The 21,784-nt window shown below is 44.5% G+C and overlaps 1 long non-coding RNA gene across 1 annotated transcript in view; it reads left to right on the forward strand.

The window, feature by feature from the left end:
- Nucleotides 1-754: 754 nt before the first annotated feature.
- The window catches only part of LOC139040258 (uncharacterized), a 38,221-nt gene continuing 17,191 nt past the window's right edge, over nucleotides 755-21,784 (forward strand). The window contains exon 1 of the long non-coding RNA XR_011494423.1: nucleotides 755-961. This is a non-coding gene — a long non-coding RNA (uncharacterized lncRNA). The remainder of the gene's footprint in view (nucleotides 962-21,784) is intronic.

The raw sequence follows: 21,784 nt of genomic DNA on the forward strand, positions 1-21,784 counted from the left end.
TCCCACAACTAGAAGGACCTGCAACTAAGATATACAACTGTGTACAGAGGGGGTTAGGGGAGAAAAAGCAGAAAAAAAAAAAAAAAAGATTGGCAACAGTTGTTAGCCCAGGTGCCAATCTTTAAAAACAAAAAAACAAAGATTTAAAATCTATTTTCCAGTCTTCTTTGTCAATTGCACTGTGTACTTTCGGACATCCTCCCCCTTCCCCCTGCTCCTTGATGAGGTTGTGGGGCTGCGTAGTAACGAGGTCCAGTTCTGGCTCTGTGTGGAGCATCATACTAATAATAGGGGCCCAGTGCCATGACTCCTGGTGGTCTCCATCCAGATGTCCTCTGACTCCTTTATCTGAACTGCACTCACTCCAAGCTTCTGTATGTTTTCTCCTAACTCTAGCACATGCACTTTCTTCAGAGGACTTGAGCTTACCCTTCAAACTCAGAGCTGGGAGTGCCTGTGGGTTGATGTCCTCCCTGCTTGCCAGTAATCTGTGACAGATAGACAGGATTAGGAACATCTGGCTCCCTGGCTTCAAGGCAGGACAAACTCAGAGGTGCACCTACCCTCCAGAGGCCTCTGTGGGGTCAGGCTGAAGCTCCCCTCTACAGCACGTACCTGAGACTCTTCTTTGCTTGGCTCGCTCCATAACCATCCTCCTCTCCTGCTCCCTGACTGCCTCCCCTGGGACTTCTTCCAAATTAGTCACTCGCCCATAGTTCCTCATTTCAGGGTTTGATTCTGGGAGAAGCTGCTTAAGACTCTCAAGTTTCAACACTTGCTCAAGGTCCCAAAGGCTCTCTGGATGGCCTCATCCATGGGACTTTGGGCACATTCACACGCTCCTGTGCTTGGATTTCTCATGTGAACTAGAGTCTGCCAGTTGTAACTTCCGACAGCTCCGCAACTGAGATCCATGAAAGGAGGCTGCTTTAAGGAGGCATCCTAACATCCTGCACAGGAGGTAGGTCTGTGGGCCCAAAGGCTGCTCTGCTCCTTATTAACTCTATGTGTGCCTCTGTGCGCATGTGTGCATGTGTGTGTGTGTGTGTGTGTGTGTGTCTATGAGAGGGAGAGAGAGAGAGAGACTGACCCTGGGCAAGCTACTTAATCTCTCTAGGCCTCAGGTCTAAACTGTAAAATGGGGACGATAATGGCATCTCTTCATCCTGTTAGGGGGATTAAATGGTGTCATGCATGCAATGTGCTTGGTACGGAGCCTTGTGCTAGCATTCAACATGTTTTAAGCCCTCTGTCCTTCACACCTTCCCCATCCAAGTCACAGCCCTGAAGGCATCTGGGAATGTTTCTAGGAGAATTCTCTTCTGATTGTGGATCTCAGAGGCCCTCTCCTTTTGCCTGGGGCTGGGAGTAGGTAGAGAGACTCACATGTCAAGAGGATACTGTCCTTGACATTCTTCAAAGGGACACCAGAAGCTGGGAGATGCACAGTTCATTCCTGAGGCACAGGAGGCAGACACCCCAACTCATAGGATGTGGGTGAGCACAAGCATTGGCACCTGCCTTTGCAAAGGGTCAGAAGAGGATGGCTTTGGCTCCGCAGGGGAAGAGAAGACATTCATCTCTGGAGTCAATGGTAAAAACAAAAGTAAAGTAATTTACTCTTTCCTTTGGCTCGCACAGCAAGCAGTGCTTTATAATTAGAGGGTTTTGCCAGGAAAGGAATGTCAGAAATTTATGGCACCAGTGCCTGCTTATTGGATGCCCGCATATAAGAGAAAAAAGGACAAAACACTTAAGGAAATTAGAAGCCATTTAGGAAATAAACCCTCCCGGGGAATCTGTTGAATTTCAATCAGCCTAGGACAACTGCTATTTTTCTACCCCATTTTCCTGTCTCCTTTCCTCGCCCAGGTCAGGCCATAGTGCTGAAGGGATGGCTGAGTCCTGGGCTGTTGATCCACAGGAACTCCTGAGCAGTCAGGAAACGGTGCCTAGAGAAGGTGGATTCTGAATCCACAGGGCACATCCCACCTTCAGATCAGTAGGCAGGCAAGAGACGCAGTTCACTCAAACGTTTAACGAGTGCAAGATGTCTTCTTAGATGCTACAGATTGAAACACAGCTTCAGCCGGGCAAGGGTTTATACTCTAGGAGTCGAGAGGAGATGAAACCAAGACCTTCAAAACGAATAGAGGGGAATTGCAAAACGAAAGTACCAGTGGTCAAAGAAAGGAGATTACTCCTGCTGCTCAGGGCCTGGCTGGGCAGCCACTGGCCCAGCTGGCTGGGGCCACACTGCTCATCTCCCCACAAGAGCTTTTTTATTACATGTTTCGTCTAAAATACTTTAAAACTATGCATACTTACAGACATTGTGTTTTATTTTATTTTCATTTAACTTTGTGACCAATTTAGATCTTTTCATGATATAAAAGCTGTTCCCAGAAAGAAGATCCTATTTTAATACATCATGAGCCTATTCAATTACATCACGAATATAGAAAGTAAGGACGTGAATCAAGGTGACTTGATTTGGTATCCAGACTCAATGAGACGGGTAGTTAGCTGTCATTGTAACTGGTTTTAGAGAAAACGTTTACCAGAATATTCCCAATCAGCCTCTGAGCCGTGACATCAAATGTGGATCTTTCTGGATGCAGAGCAAGTAGCTGGTGACGCCCCCTTCTCAGGTTGTTCTCCGCTACATTCCCCCTTGGCACAGCACCAAACATCTTCCTGCGTATTCTGCTAGGCCCACCACCTTCTACGTATTTAACAAAATCCATATATTTTATGATTGTCTTTCATCAGTTTCCTGATTTTAATTTCTAATTGGATGCAGCATCATTATATTGCATTACTTAGAACAAATCATTTGATTCACTGCCACATTTGTATTCTTAATATATCTCACTCATTGCAAAAATATTAGATTGATCCATTAAACTGTGTTTATTAGACTGAGTTATATTAGTAACCATGCGATGGTTTAATATTGAAATAAAAATTACTAGCTAACTCAGAGGGGCAAGACAGCTTTCAGCCTCTGCTTCCTCTGTGATGGGGAGGCTGCTGCATTGCTTTTTCCTCATGAACTTATGGGTTTTCATTTATACTTTTCTGAATAAACTTCTTTTTGCATAGATTCAGACTTGCCTTCCTTCTGATTAATACTGAGAACTGAAACCAAGAAGATTTCCTGTCCCTGCGTTAAATAGTGCTGGGACCAAGCAAACAGACAAGCAGACAGAATGACAGGATAAGACCCAACAGAAACTTTGCTCATCAGAACTCACTTCCAGACCCTCCCTCCACTGCATCCACCACTCCAAGGCTGTCGTGTCCTAAACTGCCCAGTTCCAACAAATTCCTCACTTTTCAAGACTGGCCTAACAATTGCTGAGCTCAGCCCCAAAACAAATGAGCACTGTCCCCCAACCTCTCCAGGTGGATCTCCCTTACTGCGGTGGGTCCTTTTGAGGAGTCGGGGTTGACAGTATCAGGACCAGAGCTGAGACCTGCATTCCAGGTGATTCTCAGCCCCAGATGTATATTTGGTTTACGTTTGTAGTTTAACTCCTGATGCCTGGGCCCTTCTCCAGAACAATTTAATCAGCATCTCCAGATACAGGGGCCTGGTATTCATTTTTTTTTTTTTTTTACTTTTTTTTATTGAGTCCTTAATAGTTTACATTATTGTGAAATTTCAGTTGTACATTATTTCTTGTCTGTCACCACATAAGTGCTCCCCTTCACCCCCTGTGCCCACTCCCCACACCCCTTCCCCTGGTAACCACTGTTTCCTTTGTCCATGTGTTTGTTTATATTCCACATATGAGTGAAATGATATGGTGTTTGCCTTTCTCAGTCTGGCTTATTTTGCTTAGCATAATACCCTCCAAGTCCATCTATGTTGTTACAAATGGGATGATTTTATCTTTTTTTCTGGCTGAGTAGTATTCCATTGTATATATCTACCACATCTTTTTTATCCAATCATCAGTCGATGGGTACTTGAATTGTTTCCATGTCTTGGCTATTGTGAATAGTGCTGCAATGGACATAGGGGTGCATGTGTTACTTTGGATTGTTGATTTCAAGTTGTTTGGGTTGATACCCAGTAGTGGGATAGCTGGGTGTATGGTAGTTCTATTTTTAGTTTTTTGAGGAATCTCCGTACTATTTTCCGTAGTAGCTACACCAGTTTGCATTCCCACCAGCAGTGTATGAGGGTTCCCTTTTCTCCACATTCTCTCCAACATTTGTTACTTTTAGTCTTAATGATTATAGCCATTTTAACAGGCGAAAGGTAGTATCTTAGTGTAGTTTTGGTTTGCATTTCCCTGATGATTAGTGGTGTTGAAGCTCTTTTCGTGTGTTTACTGGCCATCTGTATGTCTTCTTTGGAAAAATGTCTGTTCATATCTTCTGACTACTTTATGATCGGGCTGTTTGTTTTTTTGTTGTTCAGTGTCTGAGTTCTTTCTGTCATGGATATTAGCCCCCTGTTGGATATATGATTTGCAAATATTCTCTCCCAATTAGTGGGTTGTCTTTTTGTTTTGATCCTACTTTCTTTTGCTTTGTAGAAGCTCTTTAGTCTGATGAAGTTCCACTTGTTTATTTTTTCTTTTGTTTCCCTTGTCTGAGAAGACATAGAATTCAAAAAGATCCTTTTAAGACCGATGCCAAAGAGTGTACTACCTATATTATCTTCTAGGATTTTTGTGGTTTCAGGACTTATTTTCAAGTCTGATCCATTTTGAGTTTATTTTTCTGTTAGCGTAAGATAATGATACTTTCATTCTTTTGAAATTGGTTGTTCAGATTTCCCAACACCGTTTATTGAAGAGACTGTCTTTTCGCCTTTGTATGTTCTTGGCACCCTTGTTGAAGATTAGCTGTCCGTAGATGTGCAGTTTTATTTTTGGGCTTTCAGTTCTGTTCCATTGATCTGTGTGTCTGTTTTTGTATCAGAACCATGCCGTTTTGATCACCATGGCTTTGTAGTACATTTTGAAGACAGGGATTGTGATGCCTCCAGCTTTGTTCTTTTTTCTCAGGATTGCCTTAGCAATTCAGGCTCTTTGGTTGCCCCATATGGATTTTAGGATTCTTTGTTCTATTTCTGTGAAGAATGTCCTTGGGGTTCTGATTAGGATTGCGTTGAATCTGTAGATTGTTTTGGATAGAATGGACATTTTAACTATGTTTGTTCTTCCAATCCACGTGCATGGAATGTCTTTCTGCCTCTTTAGGTCATCATCTATTTCTTTCAGTAACGTCTTATAGTTTTCATTGTGTAAGTCCTTCACCTCTTTGGTTAAATTTATTCCTAGGTACTTTATTCTTTTAGTTGTGATTGCAAATGGAATTGTATTCTTGAGTTGTCTTTCTGTAAGTTCATTATTGGAGTATAGAAAAGCAACTGATTTTTGTAAGTTCATTCTGTACCCTGCAACTTTACTGTAGTTGTTAATTATTTCTATTAGTTTCCCGATGGATTTTTTTGAGTTTTCAATATATAAGATTATGTCTGCAAACAGTGAGAGTTTCACTTCTTCACTCCCTGTTTGGATTCCTTTTATTCCTTTCTCTTGCCTAATTGCTCTGGTCAAAATCTCCAGTACTATGTTGAATAAGAGTGGTGATAGTGGGCACCCTTGTCTTGTTCCTGTTCTCAGAGGGATGGCGTTCAGTTTTTCCCCATTGAGTATGATTTGGCTGTGGGGTTGTCATATATGGTCTTTATCATGTTGAGGTACTTTCCTTCTATCCCCATTTTATTGAGAATTTTTAATCATAAATGGCTGTTGGATCTTGTCAATTGCTTTCTCGGCATCTATTGAGATGATCATGTGGTTTTTATTCCTCATTTTGTTAACGTGGTATATCACATTGATTGATTTGTGGATGTTGAATCATCCCTGTGTCCCTGGTAAAAACCCCACTTGATCATAATGTGTGATCTTTTTGATGTATTGCTATATTCAGTTTGCCAATATTTTGTTGAAGGTTTTTGCATCTGTGTTCATCAGCAATATTGGCCTGTAGTTCTCCTTTTTCATGTTATCCTTGTCTGGCTTTGGTATCAGGGTGATGTTGGCCTCGTAGAATGTATTAGGAAGTGCTCCATCTTTCCTAATTTTTTGGAATAGCTTGAGAAGGATAGGTATTAAAGCTTCTCTAAAAGTTTGGTAGAATTCTCCACGTAGGCCATCTGGTACTGGGCTTTTATTTTTGGGATGCTTTGATTACTGTTTCAATCTCTTTTTACTTGTGATTGGCCTATTCAGATTACCTATTTCTTCTGGATTCAGCTTTGGGAGGTTGTAAGAGTCTAAGAATTTATCCATTTCTTCTAGTTTGTCCATTTTGTTGGCTTATTGCTTTTTGAGTTTTCTCTTAAAACTGTGGTATCCGTTGTTATTTCTCCTCTTTCATTTCTAATTTTATTTATCTGAACTTTCTCTGTTTTTTTCTTTGTAAGTCTGGCTAAAGGTTTGTCCATTTTGTTTATCTTCTCAAAGAACCAGCTCTTTGTTTCATTCATCCTTTCTACTGCCTTTTTTGTTTCAATTGCATTTATGTCTTCTCTGGTTTTTATTGTTTCTCTCCTTCTGCTGACGTTGGGCTTTGTTTGTTCTTCTTTTTCTAATTCAGTAAGGTTTAGCTTGAGATTGCTTATTTGTGATTTTTCTTGTTTATTCAGGTGAGCCTGTATTGCAATGAATTTCCCTCTTAGTACATCTTTTGCTGCATTTCATATGAGTTGGTGTGGTATGTTTTCATTTTCATTTGTCTCCAGATATTTTTTGATTTCTCTTTTAATTTCTTCAGTGATCCATTGGTTGTTCAATAGGATGTTGTTTAGTCTCCACATCTTTGTCCCTTTCTTAGCTTTTTTCTTGTAATCCATGTCTGGCTTCATAGCATTGTGATTGGAAAAGATGCTTATTATTATTTCAATCTTCTTAAATTTATTGAGGCTTGCCTTGTTTCCCAACATATGGTCTATCCTTGAGAATGTTCTGTGTGCATTTGAAAAGAATGTGTATTCTGCTGTTTTTGGATGGAATGTTCTATATATGTCTATTAAGTCCAACTGATCTAGCTTTTTATTTAATTCCACTGTTTCCTTGTTGATTTCCTATCTGGATGATCTATCCATTTATGTGAGTGAAGTTTTGAGGTCTCCTACTATTATTGTGTTATTATTAATATCTCCTTTTAGGTTTTCTAATAGTTACTTTATGTACTTTGGTGTTCCTGTGTTGGGTACATAGATATTTATATGTGTTATGTCTTCTTGGTGGAGCGTCCCTTTGATCATTATGTACTGCCTCTCTTTGTCTCTCTTTACCTGTCTTATCTTGAAGTCTACTTTCTCCGATACAATTTATGGCAACACCTGCTTTCTTTTGTTTGCCATTAACTTGGAGCATTGTCTGCCATCCTTTCACTCTGAGACTGTTTGTCATTGGAATTGAGATGTGTTTCATGGAGGCAGCATATTGTTGGGTCTTGTTCTTTAATCCGTCTTGCCATTCTGTGTCTTTTGTTTGGGGAATTCAATCCATTTACATTTAGGGTGATTATCGATATATGAGGGCTTAATGATGCCATTTTATCACTCGTTTTCTGGTTCTCCTGCATTTCCTTTGTTTCTTGTCCCATGTGTTTCAGTCTACCAATTGAGTTATGTAGTTTTTTATGTTGTGTTTCATTGTTTTCTCCTTATTTATTATTTGCATCTCTGTTCTGCTTTTTTGTTTAGTGGTTACCATGAGGTTTGTATTCAAAATCTAGTAGATAAGATGGTCCGTTTTCTGATGGCCTGTTATTTCCTTAGACCAAACCAATCCAGTCCCTGTCCCCTTCTCATCCTATGTTGTTTTTCTCACATCTTATTCCATCTTATGTTGTGAGTTTGTGGTTAAAATGACAAGATTGTCTTTGTTTCTGGTGTTTTCCCTCCCTTTAATGTTATACTTGAGTATTTGCTAACCTGTTCTGATGTATAGCTACTATTTTTTGATTTTGTCTACCTATTTATCTCCGTACTCCATGTTTTGTAATCCCTTTCTCCCTTTTTTTTCAGGTATGTGGGCCTTCTTGAGGATTTCTTGTGGAGGGGGTGTCTTGAGGCTATGAACTCCCTTAGCTATTGTTTATATGGGAAAATTTTTATTTCTCCATCATATCTAAAGGATACTTTTGCTGGATAGAGTATTCTTGGCTGAAAGTTTTTGTCCTTCAATGATTTGGATATGTCCTTCCAGTCTCTCCTAGCCTGTAAGGTTTCTGCAGAGAAATCCTCTGAATGCCTGATAGGGGTTCCTTTGTAGGTTATTTTCTTCTGCCTTGCTGCCCTTAGTATTCTTTCTCTGTCATTCATTTTTTGCTAGTTTTACTAGTATATGCCTTGCAGTAGGTCTTTTTACATTGACACATTTAGGAGATCTGATAGCTTCTTCCACATGGATTTTCACCTCCTTCCCCAGGTTTGGGAAATTCTCTGCTATTATTTCTTTGAACACTCTTTCTGCTCCATTCTTATTCTCTTCTCCCTCTTGAATACCTATAATTCTTATGTTGCATTTCCTAATTGAGTTGGATATTTCTCAGAGACTTTTTTCATTTCTTTTTAGTCTTGTTTCTCTCTCCTCTTTTATCGGGAGCATTTCAACATGTCTATCCTTGATTATGCTGATGCACTCCTCTATGGTGTCCACTCAAGTGTTCAGGGACTCCATATTCTGCTCTGTCTCATTCATTGTGTTTTTCATCTCCAATATTTCTGATTGTTTTTTCTTTATAGTTTCAATCTCTTTTGTGAAGTAGCTCCTGAACTAGTTGAATTGTTTCTCTACATTCTCTTTTAACTTGTTGAGTTTTCTGATGATAGCTATTTTGAATTCTCTGTCATTTAGATTACATATTTCTGTGTCTTCAGGACTGGTTTCTGGGTACTTGTCATTTTCTCTCTGGTCTGGAGATATAATATAACTTTTGATACATCTAGGGGCATGGCTTTGTTCTTTCACATTCTGGTATTATTTGTTTGCAGTTACTGTGTATTGCCACTGGTGGTGGTGGTGGAGGGGAGGGGGTGGTCAAGAGCTGCGTATTCTGAGCCCTCTGAATTCCACCGAGATCCCAGGCACTGTGGCCAGTGCTGGGTGGGTGCGGGGGAAGGGTGCTTTCTTCTGCATGCTTTCAGAGTTTTCTCACTCTGCTCTCACTATCTGCTCTCCTGGGGTGTTGGCTTGTTGAGGTCACCCCTGTGTTAGCTGTCACCTTGGTAGGGGCTTTCCCCTAGCCTGCAAAGGCCCTCCAGGGTCCTTGATGTTCCCGTGAATGAATGTTCCCTCCCCTGTTCCTTCCCTCTTGGAGGCCTCGTGTAGTCCTACATTGCAGTCTTTGGGGAGGAAGCAAAGTTTTCTCTTCCTCCATTCTACCTCCTCTGAGTGGGGCTCCAGCCTCTCTGGCCTCTGACATGTGGCTGCATGGATCTCTCAGACATGTTTTGTGTTGTATGGATGTCCTCTGTTGGAGTATGAATGTTTTTTTCATTGTATCATGGAGGGTAGAGAGATCACTGGGAGAACTCACTCTGCCATGTTGCTGACGTCTGATGTTCACATTTTTTAAAGCTCATATTTGATTCTTTGCCTCCAGGGTTGAGAAACACTGACACAGAAGCTCAGAATTTGCCATTAAATTATTTAATCATGCATTTAACAAATATTTATTGACTGCCTTATACATGCCAAGTCACTGAAACTAAAATATAAACAAAACTGGCTTGGTCCCTGTACTCAAGGAACTTATATTCCATTGGAGGAGAAAAGAAAGCAATCCCATAATTAAGATAAGTGCTTATGAGGGGCTGACTGGTGGCATAACAGTTAAGGTCATGTGCTCCAATTTGGTGGCCCTGGGTTTGCCAGTTTGGATCTGGGAGTGGACCTAGCACCAGTTATTAAACCATGCTTCGGCAGGTGTCTCACATATAAAGTAGAGGAAGATGGGCACAGATGTTAGCTCAGGGTTAATCTTCCTACAACAAACAAACAAATAAACAAAAAAGATAAGTTCTTATGAAGGCAATAAGCCAGCACCATGTGTGAGGGGACAACCTGAGGAGGGTGTCCCACATCACACTGAATGATTGGAGCAGATCTCTGTGAAGAGGTGACCTGAGAGCTCAGACCTCTCAATAGAGGGAACAACCATATGGACATCTGGGGGTGAACATGTAGGTAGAAGGCAGAGTACATGCTCAGATCCTAAATCAGGCATGAGCTTAGATTATTTTCAGGCAGAAAGCAAAAAACTCTAGCCCTAACCCTAACCCTGACCCTAACCCTAACACTAACCCTAACCCTAACCCTAACCCAGCTGGAGTGCTTTGGGCCAGGAAGAAAGTGGCCCAAGATGCAGTTGGAAGGTGAGTAGGGCCAGCCCATGCAAACTCGTAGGCCATAGTAAGGAGTTTGCATGTTACTCTAAGTCCAGTGGGGGGCCTTAGCAGAGGTGTGGGGTCAGAGAAGGCTCTCAGCTGGGCAGTCCTCTGATCTGATGACTCTAAGATGACCACATGGGTTGCTGCTCAGACAATGGATTGTAGGGAGCAGGAGAGGAAGCTGGGAAAATAGTCATAAGGCTGCTGCAAAGCCCAGGAGTGTGATAATGGTGACCTTGACCAAGACCAGGTAGAGGAGGTGGAGGGAAGAACTGGACCTGCCCACCATGTAGTAAGGAGGCAGAGCCAAGGGAACTTGCCGATGGGTGAAAGGAGAGCATGAAAGAAAGACATCAATCAAGAGGGACTCCTTGGTTTGTGGCTGCAGCAACTGGATGCTGCCGATTGCTGTGACTGTCAGCACTGAGAAGGAGAGAGGAAGTGAGAACTGTGTGAGCCAGCACAAGGTTGAGTCCCAGGTCTCTGCTCCACAGTCAGGTGGGATGTCAGGGAGGCAGGTGCACATGTGAGAACACAGGTGGAGTTCAGAACCAGGGATTGGAATTGGGAAGGCATGGGAGTCATCATTGGCATTTAGAGCATTGACAACCATGTCACTTGATGACATCACCTCAGTTAAGAAGGAAGGAAAGAACTGAGTGTTGGAACATATGGACATGTCCCTGGATGGACAGTGAAGGAGAGATCCACAAAGGAGGTGGAAGGTAAGTGGCCTTGGGGGAGGGCCAGGGGGTGTGCTGTCCTCACAACCAAGAGGACAGAGGATTCCCACATGTGGAATGTGTTGAATAACCTCTGGCAGCAAGGACACCCCTGGGGTAAGAAGGTGGCAACTGGTCCCCTGTCTTGCCCAGCTCCTTGGGGCACAAATACACCTCACAGTCACACCCCAGAGTGTGACATGTGTGATGCTCTCTGGGTGTGAGCAGCTCTGAGGGCCACGCAAAAGTCGCTATGACCTCTGTGGGGTCAGGGCAGGGGCAGGGCCAGAACATCAGTGGAGTGGGATGAGCAGAGAAAGGCCTCTCCCTGAAATGAGGGCATTTCCTCAGTGCGGCCAGCGCCCTGTCCTACATAAAAGCAATTATTCCCACCTAGATCTGCCCTTGGAAAGTGGGTTATGTGTTGGAGTGAGGCTGGCAGAGGATCGGAGCAGCAGACAGAGCAGAGGCGGCAGAGAGAACGAAGGAGTGAGCACATCAGCAAGGGGCACGGAGTATGTGGAGACAGCGCCAGGGTGAGGTGTAGGAGGGTGTGTGTGAGTGGGTGTGTGCGTGTCAGCGTGTATATGTGCACACGTGTGTGGGCGGCAGCGAGGACCGCCGAGGCTCAGGCTGGGACCCGTCCAGTCCTCCATCTTCCAACAACTGGCCTGAGGCAAACTTTCCCAATTTAGACACAAACGCAAATTCTGGGCACGGAGGGGTGGGAATGCTTTGCTGAGTTTTCCCTACAAACTTGCAGGATTCAAAATGGCCTTGAAAAGCCAGAAGTTGGCCCCAAATTGAGAAGAATAAATTTAACAGGGTAACCCTGGCTGCCCCATTTTGAAAGGGACATTGATAAATGAGACTGTGCAACAGAAGGTAGTAACAAATGGGAAAGATGCATAAATGTGATTCTGGGGAAGGGGAGCTTTACCTGGGGGGGTTAGGCCAAAAAAGGGAGACGACAAGGAGAACAGGACGGCAGAGTTGACGTGTGTACTTGGGTCGCAGGCTAGACCTGTTCCGCCTCTCGCAGAATTAGAAGTGCCAGTGTCTGCAGGGAAGAACCAGCAACAACAGTGACATTGGCTCCTAGGGAAAAGGCTGCTCCAGGTCCTGAACATGCTGGCCAGGCCAGAGAGGGGTCCCCGTGCTGAGCGGTAAGACTGAGTGCACTCAGGCCCTTTCCAATCAAATATTTTATTGTTGCCCAAATACAGTGAGAAAGCCAGAATTCTGTAAATGGAAAAATGTGAAAATATCCTCATACTGGAGGCAGCAGAAGGCTTGAGTTCAAATCCAGACTGTGTGACTCTGGACAAGTCACTTCACCAGTCTGAACCTCCATTTCCTCATCTGTAGAATGCGGCAAAATAATTCCCAACACTGACGGAAGCAATTGCAGGAGAAGGTGAAGGGGTGGGAGGATGCTCACTGAAGGAGAGAAGGAAAACCTCCTAAGCGTCAGGAACACTTGGCCCAGGCCATGAAAAGCAGAGATGGGGCTCAGCTCCTCGCCAAGCACAACAGCAAGCAAACCCAAGAGGGCAATGAGAGCCTGCGTCACGTTTCTCCTTCTGGAAGGTAAGCCTTCCTCGGTGGTCTTCCAGGCTGCCTGACAACCCTACCTCCTGTTGCTGCTGGGAAGACCAATGTTGGTGAAGAAAACCTGGTCTTCTGGCTCTTGGACCGTTTGACAAACGCCCAACAGGGGCAAGCAGATAGTAGCATTTCAGTTTGTTGTTGGTAAAAGCTGACCCAGAGAACAAAGCTTGGAGTTGAGGCCAAACAGGGCTTCATACATCTTGTCCACTAAAGGAAACATACATGCCCAATCAGGGAACACCAGCTGGAGTCCTGGTCCTCAGCCACTTGTATCAGAAAGAACTAATGCCCACCTGCTCTTCCGAAATGAAACTTAACAGATGATGTAACTTACATGCATTCATCATTTCAAATAATTTCAAAATTCAAGTCAGTTTAATGCCCTCATTACAATATGAAGGAGAGGTAACAGAGAGTAAGTTGTGGTGGTTTCAGTGCCTCAGTTCTTGGGCATGGACGCACCCAGAGGGAGCTGAAAGACCAGAAATGAGGTGGACACTAGAATGAAAGCCAGCCATTGGGAAAAGTAAGGATAGGCCAGAGTTGTTTGCATTTGCTGAGAGAATGAGGGGCCACCTTCATGAAGGTGAGGCTAACGGGCTGTCAGGGTGGAGGGAGGGAGGCGGTATGCACCCCGTGAAGGTGCTGGGCCAGTGCGAAAGTGTAGTGTCAGCAGGATTCCCCATGCATTGGTGGTGTTGACATGAGTCCCTATGATACGTCCTGGCATAGGGGTGAGAATGACATGGAGCCAAGAAAACATATTTCTGCAAGCCCAGGCATTCATTCGTTCAGTGTCCAATAATGAAAGACCTTGGGCACCATCTCCTTGGATAGATGGCAGAAAAAGAAATTTAGGTAAGAACCTAAATTAAATCTAGAATCTCTAAGGAAACAACCATGGCCCCAAAAGAAATACATTTAATACGTTATCCTCACACTCTGGATTTCCTTGCTGTGGTTATGTGCACACACACACACATCCACTTTTTATGGTAATTATATAAAATGTTTTTTAAAATGACTTATTAATAAAATCAAGTGAGAGTCCTGCATTTCATGAGTCTCTGCCAATATGATTGCACTGCTTCTAGGGCTGCATGGAGGGTCTTCAGTCTCCTCTGTACACAGTGGCCACCAAGGCCCTGTAGGTCCCACCTGAATGTGCCAGTCTGTGGGGTCAGGGAAGGAAGGAGAAGAGGAGCGGGCTGTGCTCTTATAACAAACATCACTAGCCCTGTTTCTAACAGAAAAACCAATGCATGTTCATTTAAATTTTCTCAAGAAATGTGGAAAATTACAAGAAAATAAACTTCACCCCAAATTCCAATGACCAGATACAGACACATTTGAAATGTTTATAATTTTTTGTCTTTTAAAAATTAAATTGGTTTCTGTGGTTTCATTTTTTTCACAAACACATCCTGTATCAAATTTGGCCATATTACCACCCCTTCATCTCTTATTCCCAGGCTACATCATATGGTGTGAGCTGATGGTGCTGCATCCTGCCTCGAACACGCCCCCCTCTTTTTGGACACTTACATCAATACAGAGCTTAGTGCTTACAAACAGCGCCTTTACAGGAACTCCCAGGCACGTTCATTGAGGAATCTCATCACTTTGGCCACAGCAGGGGCTACGTGGCCTCGTATATCATCTGGAGCACAGGATGACATTTTTCAGCATCTGACTAGCTGGACTGCCCCATTTTACTGTAAGGAATATAAGCCTCATAACAGTTCAACTAATATTTTGTGTATTTAAATTCCCATTAAAAGCATCACAGACCACAGTGAAAATAAATAAAAAGTTTGATTTTTCCGATTAACTTAAAATATACTGAAATCTGGGATATCTCCCAGATAATGTCATAGAGAAATTTTAAAATTTGTTACTAGTAATAATGAGAGACATCCCATTATTGGGAGGGCAAATAAAACCTATAATAACAGGAAAGTTAGAGACTAAGAAACACTAAAAATCATAACTAAACTAGGTGGTTAAGAAATTCCAGAGGCCTAAATGTGCGTGCCACAGAAACAGTCAGTGGGCAGGACTCCATCAAGCCCTTCATCAACAGGTAGAGAAAAGCACTAGATCCCAAGGTTCTAAAAAGCACAGGGGATATGACACCAAAAGCACAGGCAACAAAAGAAAAAATAGGTAAATTGGACTTCATCAAAATTAGATACTTTGTGCATTCGCTATCAACTGAGTGAAAAGGCAACCAATTCATGGAAGGGAGAAAATATTTGCAAACTATATGTCTGATAAGAGGTTAATATCCAGAATATATAACGAGCTCCTACAAATCAACAAGAAAACAAACAACCTGATTTAAAAATAGGCAGAGGAAGACATTTCTTCAAAGAAGATAAACAAATGGTCAATAAACACATGTTCAACATCGCTAATCATTAGGGAAATGCAAATCGAAACCAAAATGAGATACCACTTTACACCCATTAGGATGGCTATTCCAAAAGAAAAAACATCACCCGGAAAATAACAAGTGTGGGCAAGGATATGGAGAAATTGAAATTCCAACCTTTGTATACTGTTGGTGGGAATGTAAAATAGTACAGTTGCTATGGAAAACAGTAGGTTAGTTCCTCAAAAATTAAAAATTACTACTTGATCCAGAAATTCCACTTGTGGGTATATACTGGAAAGAATTTCAAGCTGGGACTTGAACAGTTATTTGTACATCCATGTTCATAGAATCATTATTCACAATAGCCAAAAGGTGGAAGCAATCCAGGTGTACATTGACAGATGCATGGATAAACAAGACATGGTGTATATATACAATGGAATATTATTCAGTTATGATAAGGAAAGACATACCGCTGCATACTACGACATGGATGAATCTTGAAGACATTATATAGTGACACAAGCCAGTCACGAAAGGACAAATGTTGTATGATTCCTTTTATACGAGGTAGTACCCACAGTAGTCAGATTCGTAGAGACGGAAAGTAGAATGGCGGTTCTAGGGGCTGGGAGGAGGGAGATGGGAATTATTGTTTAACGGGGCAGAGCTTCAGTTTGAGACGTTGAAGAAGTTCTGGAGATGGATGGTGGTGATGGTTGCGCAACAATGTGAATGTACTTGGTACTGTTGAACTGTACACTTAGAAATGGTTAAAATGTTAAATTTTGTGTTCTGTATATTTTACCACAATAAAAAAACTCCCTGGGGGTAGGTGGGTGGTGTAACGTTTTCTGTGTCAGGGGCACGGCTGGAGACACAGGTTGGCAGAATGTGGGGGAAGGAGTGTGCAGAGATTGTCCCTGGTAGGGAGTCTCTAAGCTCGATCTTCTGGGGGAGTGGAAGAGTCTGGGGGAAAGAGAGATGTGAATAAGCAAACATGTGACTTGAATGGAAGGGCGGAATGCAGCGGGTTTGGGATAATAAATGAGAATGAGAGCTGGTGATAAGGCAACAACTTGAACAAGAGAGATAGGAGTCTAGTGTGGGGGCTGCTGGGGCAAGGAGAGGGGCAGCCCAGGATGACAGAGGACAGACAAAGGACAACTCACCTCCGCCCCCAACCTGGCTGAGGTCACCTTGCCCTGTGGGAATCCTGCTAGAAATCTAGGTTTGCCTTGCCACGTCAGAGACTCATCTTTCTCAAGGTCTATACTGACCTTCCACATGGTCATTCCTACCACAGGGTACAATTCTATTGGAAAAGAGATTAATTGCATGATTTAATATGCTTTCTTTTTAATGCTTCCAGATAGAGTAAAATAAAAAATAAAGAAAGTTAATCATTAAATGTAACAGAAATTCTCTTTTGAGATTCACAGTCTATGGAAATCCACATGGAAAATGCATGGCCAAACAGCAGCCATCATTTCCAGAGTTTAGTCATTTTAAGACAATTCTGTTGAATTCCCTGCCAGAATATCTTTCTTTCTCATTGCAACTGAAAACAATAACTTGACAATCTGGTGTGACTCCAGTGGCAGTTCATATTTATTTTCAACAAGTGTTTTGACTTCCACCTTGCAATTAGAAGCTTGTTGATGCATGTTCTTCATTGCTGGGTGTAGCAGAGAGGTTGTTAATGGTACTTGAGGGTACATGGCAAGGCATGGCTCTCCAAGTGCCACCTCTGCTTCAAGGGGCTTGAGGTGAGAACTGAGTAATGGATGGGAGATGATCAGTTGTTGGAGGGTGAAATGAGGCAGGGACTCCCCAGCATCTTAGAGCTTCTCTCTTCCTCTCACGCTGTTGTTGGGGCTGGTGGTCCAGAGCTCTTACTTATTGAAGGCCAGGAGGACCATGAGGTTCACAAAGTGGTTGCTGTAGCCAAATTTATTATCATAACAGGAAATGATCTTGACAAAGGGGTCATCCAGAGCAATGCTAGCCCCATCACCAAAGTTGGAGAAGTGGGTGTCACTGTTCAAGTCTCAGAAGATGACTTAGTCCTTAGTGAAGCAAGAACACCCTTTAGGGGTCCCTCTGACACTCACTTCACCACCTTCTTTTTTTTGTTTTTTAATTTTTCTTTTTGAAAGTTTGGCCCTGAGATAACATCTGTTGCCAAACTCTTTTTTTTTTTTCCTTCTTCTCCCCAAAGTACCCCAGTACATAGTTGTATTCACTAGCTGTAGGTCCTTCTAGTTCTGATATGTGGGATGCTGCCTCAGCATGGCTTGATGAGCAGTGCTAGGTCTGTGCCCAGTATCTGAACTGGCAAAACCCTGGGCTGCCAGAGTGGAGTGTGCGAACCAACCACTCAGCCAGGGGACGGGCCCCCACCACATTCTTGATGTTATTGTATTTGACACGTTTCTGCAAATAAGCAGGTCAGTTCAATGGCAGACACACTTGGTGCTGGGGCATGGAAGGTTGTGCCAGTGGGCTTCCCATTCAGTTCAAGAATGGCCTTGCCCACTGCCTTGGCATGTCATTGATGCAGGGATGGTGTTTGGGCAGCTTCATGTCCACCTTGCCACTGTTAGCCAGAGTCTCCTGAGTGGCAGGATGGTGTAGACCAGAGTCATGAAGCTCTCCGTGATACTGAAGTTGCCTGAGGGAAGGGAGGGCAAGCAGTTCATGGTACAGCAGGCATTGCTGGGTGTGGAAGGAGTCTGACTCCCATCACAAACATGGATCATTGGCAGAAGGGGCAAGATGATGACCCTTTGGCTCCACTGTTCAAGTGAGTCCAGCCTTCTTTAAGGTGGTGATGGCACCAGTGGACCACAGAACATCCATCACCCATTCTGATGCGGTGTCGGCGAGCTGAAGAGTCAAAAGAAAGATTTCTTGGACTCTCAAGGTCTGGCAGTAGTGCTCTTTTATTTAGAGAATAGTGTGGAATTTCATGGGGACAGGACCCATGGGCAGTAAGAACTCCTCCTGCCCATGGGTCCTGTCCCTGTGCTATTCCACACTATTCTCTAAATAAAAGAGCACTACTGCCAGACCTTGAGAGTCCAAGAAATCTTTCTTTTGACTCTTCAGCTCGCCGACCCTGCATCAATTCCATGTCAGCAGGATCCTGCTCATGGAAGATGGAGATGGGTTTCTTGTTGACCATAAGTTTCGTGCCCTTGGCTTTGAAGATTCTCTTAAAATTTCTGTGGGTAAGATTGTACTGGAGCATGTAGACCACATGGTTGAGGTCAATGCAGGGGTCATTAATAGCAGAACTCTCCACTTTATCAGTGTTGGAAATGGCCCTGGTTACCTGGTGCCCAACCTGAGCCTTACAAACTGTAGTAATCTTTCCAATCTTGGGGGAAGCTCCAAACTTCCCTCCTGTCTTGTCCCTTTTACACACTCCACCGGCCTAAAAAACAAACAGAAGGGGTGGTTGTCTTCTGCATGCCTGGCAACTGCTGCCTTAGCTCGGTAACAGAAACCTATCCTCTGGTGCCCACCCCCAGATGAAGAACACAAAGTCTGGCTACCTTCTCGGGGTGGGTAGGGAGAGGGCAGGGGTCACTAGCAATAATAACAAAACAGGAGTTAGTATGTCAATACAATTTTTGGTTGCACTGAGTGCTAATCAAGTCTATCAGCTTCACTCAGCTGCAGGAAGCCCTGCTTGTGGCCCTGTTAGACAGCTAAGTACGGCCTGGCCCCAGAGAGAGTCCCAGACATGGGTCATGGGGTCCACTTTGGATACTGAAATATTGGCTGCCCGGTGAGAATGTGGCCTGCCACAGTTGACACAGTTAGACAGATGGGAAACTTGGCGTCAAACGTCACTGTGCCTCCACAGTCTTCCAGGCCCCCTTTGAACACAGCAAGACCGTGCACCCCCTCAGCACTTTGCACACACCGCTGTTAGCATTTACAGACTCCCAGAGTCCTATGGGTACCAGCCTGTCTCTACCATGGGACAAGGGCTGCTGAGAGTAGGGGCCATCTCTCAGAACCTGGCTCAGTCGATGCTGGTTAAATGAATAAATGCAGTAACAGTTGATGACTCTATGATCCCCCTTTCAATTAACCCACAAATTGTCAGGGTGCAGATGTGCTGTACTGCCATTTCTACAAATAATTGTCCAGCTTATTAATAAGACATAGGAATCAGCTGTCACTCCTTCCTCTTCCGGATGAGGTACTGATGTCTATGTTTCACTTCCTAGACCCCAGGACTTGTCTTGCTTCCTTCGATGGTATCCTTAATCCACGGTAAGCTGCAGGCCCGGGCTGTCCTGGTATGTGCTCCATGGATTCCTCCCAGTAAGACCTCCTCCTTGGTGAATGCTGCCTTTTATTGTCCACCTGGCAAATGCCCTGCATGCACCTGCTGAGTCCAGTCGTTTTCAGATAAGGCCCAGCGGGGAGAAGTGCCCCTTGGTGCTTCCCCCAAGGGCTACACACCAGAGTGCCCTAGGGAGGAGCCCTTAGAAGGCAGCCTCCCCACCCCAGAGCACTCATCAGAAGCCTCTGGGGCCTAGGACTCTGCATTTGAAAGAGAGCCAGCTGATGTTGATGGAGCAGGCCTTGGGGTAGAGTGCATTGGGAAACTCTAGTCTATGGGAAAGACACGCCCTGGAAATTTAAGTGTCACGTGGAGAAATATACGACTTGATGACTTTCAGCCAGTTTACAAATATTTGTTGAACCAGTTTTATGTGATGTGGCAGGTAGAATTCTAGGGTAACCCAAGGGTCCTATCCCTGTCACATTCCTTCTCTTGGTCACTCAACCAATATGACTCCAGGCAGTGCTGGCGAGGAATTCCCAGGTGTAGTCAAGGGGGACTTTAAGAGGGGGAGATCATCCTGCAGGCCTGCCCTGACCCAGGAGCCCCTGCAATACATCTAGAGGTCAGAGATGGGAAGTCAGCAGGAAGAGTTTCTCTGCTGAGGACGGAGGGGCCACGAGGCAGGCACTGAGCGCAGCTTTCCCTGGGACCAGCTGGCAAATGGGGACTCCCTGTGGCTCCAAGAACCTGAATGAGCCTGGAAGCAGACACCCCTGAGCTTCCAGGCAAGAACTCGGTTGGGCCTGGTGGGCACCTTCATGTCAGCCCTCTGGGATCCTGAGCAGAGAACCCTGCCACGCTGTGCCCGGGTCCCCCACAGACAGAACCATGAGATGATAAATGGGCGACCTTTTAAGCCACTCAGTCCGTGATGATTTGTTATGCAGCAGTAGGAAACTAATCCATGTGCCACTCACAGCGATCTGTCCCACAGGCACAAAGACGAATAAACAACTCCTCCTGCCTGACAGCTGAAACCCTAGGGGAAAAGAGAAGTAACACAGGATCCCATGGTTTTGTGGAAGTTGCTATAACAGAAATGAGGGCCAGGAGCATGAGGAGCTAGTTACTCAGTACTTAGTACTAAGTACTTAGAAAATGGAGTCAAGAGGATGCTGCCCACACAGCCACAGTCACTGGTAGACGTGCGAGATGAGCACGGCACTCGGTCGTCGCGGGCAGTGCTGATGTCTTGTCTGGGCTTCTTGGGACTGCAGGTTCCCCGATGTGTCCCTCCTGTGCCAGAGCCTTCAGTGTGCAATGCAGGAGACAGATGGGACTGTCCAGGAAGTTCTGTCACACCAGGTCTGACTCTCTAGGAGAACGGCTGTATGCTGAGCAAGTACAGCTTTGCTCCTCTCAGTGGAAAAGGCAGCTCCCCCGCCATACAGCAGGTAGGATGGCTCACAACATGTACCGGGATGACAAAACTAAAACAAGCCATTAGTGATGTCATGTTTCCATCACACCTATAACCGCAACCAGTTTCTCAAAGCGTCCTTCACATATGTGATCCCATTCACACTTAAAAATCCCCCCAGAGGAAGTTACTATTGAATGCCACATTTCTAGTTGAGGAACTGAGGCTCAGAGAGGTCAAATCACTCACCCGAGTTTGCACAGTAGCTATGATGGAGAAACAGGCTCAACTCTGGGGACTCTGGCGTCACATCCTGATGCTCTCTCCTCTCCAATGAGCAGCCCCTGAGTAGAACTCCTTCTCCCACAGGGCTGGGTCAACACATGGCTGGGAGCTTCCCTTCACTGCTGTCCAGGCCCTCTGCCCACATAGGACAGACTTTCTTCATTAACGTGACATGAGCATGCAGCGTGTAGGCAGAGAGGGGCTACGGTGCTACCAGTGCACTCATTGCTTTAGGTCCTAACAGATGGAAAAGGCCCACTCCCTTCCCACGCAGAGCTGAGGTGGGTCCTGATTACGGGGAGGCAGCCACCGTATGTTTCCCCGCCACTGAGGCTCTGTCGGCAGTTGGCTCTGATCGCAGCCCTCTCAGAGCCCATTGTGGTGGGGAACAACTGCCAGCTGCTCTCAGCCTGTTCTGGGGCTTGCTCAAGACAGGCATTAGGGAAAGAAAAGATTAGGAAGACACTGCTGTGAATCACAGACGCAACTCTTTGACCTAAGGTACAAAGGTCGGTGGCAAGGTGACGACGACCAACGAGAGGGCATTTGTGATGCCAAAACAATGACAGGAAAGGGCGTTTTAGACCTTAGTTATTTTCCATACAGCCTTCCCTCGTGGACGGTGATGAGG

This window comes from Equus asinus, chromosome 15 (genome assembly GCF_041296235.1).
Source record: "Equus asinus isolate D_3611 breed Donkey chromosome 15, EquAss-T2T_v2, whole genome shotgun sequence".
NCBI classification, from domain to species: Eukaryota; Metazoa; Chordata; class Mammalia; order Perissodactyla; family Equidae; genus Equus; species Equus asinus.